Below are 3,473 nucleotides of genomic sequence, written 5' to 3'. Positions count from 1 at the left end.
CTAGGTTGGTCATAACTTTCCTTCCAAGGAGTGTCTTTTAATTTCATGGCTGCAATAACCATCTACAGTGATTTTGGAGCCCCCAAAAATAAAGTCTGACACTGTTCCCCCATCTATTTCCCATGAAGTGATGGGACCAGACGCCATGATCTTCGTTTTCTGAATGTTGAGCTTTAAGCCAACTTTTTCACTCTCCTCTTTCACTTTCATCAAGAGGCTTTTTCGTTCCTCTTCACTTTCTGCCATAAGGGTGGTGTCATCTGCATATCTGAGGTTATTGATATTTCTCCTGGCATTCTTGATTCCAGCTTGTGCTTCTTCCAGCCCAGCGTTTCTCATGATGTACTCTGTGTATAAGTTAAATAAGCAAGGTGAAAATATACAGCCCCGACATACTCCTTTTCCTATTTGGAACCAGTCTGTTGTTCCATGTCCAGTTCTAACTGTTGCTCCTGACCTGCATATAGGTTTCTCAAGAGGTGACCTACAAAAGCTATTTTAATAATATTATCTGCGGTGCTATAGCAAACATCAGTTTTCTTGGCAACCTATCTTTATCTTCTGTTGCACTTGGTAACCTCTTGATTTTATGTATAGAGTTATTTTTCTGATGCTGAGTGTCTTTATAAAATCACATTTTAATGCTTCTGGAAATAAAAGCTTGTTGTGAGAAGCTATATGGAAACCTAGAGGCTATTATCTCAATAGTTTCATCTAATACACAGCTATGTAGTCTGCAACTCCCTGATTCTCCATGTAATTCCTAGGAGGCCAGTCCATTACTTTGATGTGCAGGATTTTAAGACTACATTTAACCATGCCTAGGCAGGTCAGTTATCTTTTGTGGCTTTATACTGTATAAAGCTGACCTCTTTATGTGCACATTCATTTTTCTTTCATTTTCTTTAATGGGTCACTGATGCTGGTCAGATATTCTCAAAATGATTTCCAATTAGAAAAACATATAAATTTTTTACCTTTTATAAATGTCCCCCAAATGGAATGATATTTTTACATATAAATTGCAAAAGATTAGCAGAAAGTAAAGATTATTACTGAAGAGGCATTGAATTTCAAATCAGAACACCAGAATTTGGTTTCCATTTTTGTCAGTTAATAAAAATACAGCTTTGGCTGCCTATATAGTAACTTTTCTAAGTTTAATTTTCCTATCTGTGTATATGATAATAATAATTCTACTACCTATTAAGAGTAATTGGGAGGATCAAAAATTTCCAGTGAAGAGCTTTGCCAAACATTATACAACTGGTATGTGTAACTCCTAAGCATAAATAATGATGGCTAAAGTCTTATATCTGATACCCTTTATTCTTGCATAGCCACAGGACAAGCCACTGCTGATGCAAACAATTAGTAAAGAATCTATCATAGGAAAAGAAGAGTTTTATTTGAACCAAACTGTGGACAATAAGACAGGGAGACACAGATTTGGGAAACTCTTGAATTGTAATCTGCTGGACTACAAAATCTGGCAAGCTTATAAAAGGTGAAACCTGCAAAATTATATAAACTGTGAAGAATTAGAATTGGAGCTGGAAAGACGTAAGGGTGCTTATAACACAAGGATTGACTGGGGTCCAAAATGATTGCATATTTATAAGGGGTGAACTTGAAAGCATATGTTTGCAGCTTGCAGGTGCTACTAGACATTGTTTTGAGAATGCCTTGTTATGTCCTTAAGTTTGATACAGTTCAGAAAATTCAAGTTTTTCAGTGATGCAGGAACATACCTGAAACCATATCCACAAGGGTCACCCAGATCCATTCTGAATGCCTGAACAACAGTTGCTCCATTTTGATTTTTAAATACATTCTTTTCTTTAATGGTTAAAGCAGATATAAAATGCATGTTTGTAATAGGCTACAAAACAGGTTCTAAGTGGCACAAAGTTTAAGTAAAAGTCACTCAGATGTCTGACTCTTTGTGACCCCATGGACTATATGGTCCATGGAATTCTCCAGGCCAGAATACTAGAGTGAGTAGCCTTTCCCTTCTCCATGGGATCTTCCCAACCGAGGGATCAAACCCAGGTCTCCCGCATTGCGGGCAAATTCTTTACCAGCTGAGCCACCAGGGAAGCCCAAGAATACTGGAGTGGTGGCCTATCTCTTTTCCAGCAGATCTCCCCAACCCAGGAATCGAACTGGGGTCTCCTGCATTCCAGGCATTCTTTACCAACTGAGCCACCAAGGAATCCCAGAGCTATCATATGTTTATGCTGTTCCATTCCTGGGTATTTATTCTAAGAAAATGAAAACACTAAAATGAAATGGTATATACACTACAATGTTCATTGCCACATTATTTATAATAGCCAAGATATGGAAGCAATCTAAGTGTTCATGATGGATTAATGGATTAAGAAGATATATATATATAAAATGAATATTAGTCATAAAAAGAATAAAATTTTGCCATCTGAAAGAATCTTACTGGGCCTGGAAGACATTATACTAAGTGAAATAAGTTAGACTGAGAGAGATAAATACTTTATGTTTTCAATTTTACGTGAAATGTAAAAAATTTCAAATTTCAATGAATAAATATAAAGCAACAGAAACAAACTCACAGATACAGACAATAAATTAGCAGTTGCAAGAGGGGAGGGACAGAGAAGGCAATGGCACCCCACTCCAGTACTCTTGCCTGGAAAATCCCATGGACAGGGGAGCCTAGAAGGCTGCAGTCCATGGGATCGCTGAGGGTCGGACATGACTGAGCGACTTCACTTTCACTTTTCGCTTTCATGCATTAGGGAAGGAAATGGCAACCCACTCCAGTGTTCTTGCCTGGAGAATCCCAGGGACGGGGGAGCCTGGTGGGCTGCCGTCTCTGGGGTCACACAGAGTCAGACATGACTGAAGCGACTTAACAGCAGCAGCAGCAGAGGGGAGGGATGAGCAAAACAGGTGAAGAGGATTAAAAAGTACAAACCAGTGATAAGTCACAAATACGTAAGGTACAGCACAGGGAGTATAGTCAACAACATTATAATAACTTTGAGGTTTTTTGTATACTCTATCCTGAGAGCTTACTTATTTTATTTATTTCATTGAAGTCATAGTTGACTTATAATGTTGTGTTAATTTCAGGTATGTGGCAAAGAGATTCAGTTTTATATATATGCATGTATCAGATCAGATCAGTCGCTCAGTCATGTCCGACTCTTTGCGACCCCATGAATTGTGAATGCCAGGCCTCCCTCTCCATCACCAACTCCTGGAGTTCACTCAGACTCATGTCCATCGAGTCAGTGATGCCATCCAACCATCTCATCCTCTGTCATCCCCTTCTCCTCCTGCCTTCAATCTTTCCCAGCATCAGGGTCTTTTTCAGTGAATCAGTTCTTCACATCAGATGGCCAAAGTGTTGGAGCTTCAGCTTCAGCATTAGTCCTTTCAATGAATATTCAGGACTGATTTCCTTTAGGATGGACTGGTTGGATCTCCTT

The sequence above is a fragment of the Bison bison genome, unplaced genomic scaffold (genome assembly GCF_000754665.1).
Source record: "Bison bison bison isolate TAMUID 2011002044 unplaced genomic scaffold, Bison_UMD1.0 scf7180017864497, whole genome shotgun sequence".
Lineage (NCBI taxonomy): Eukaryota > Metazoa > Chordata > Mammalia > Artiodactyla > Bovidae > Bison > Bison bison.
Note: the sequence above shows the minus strand (reverse complement) of the source record.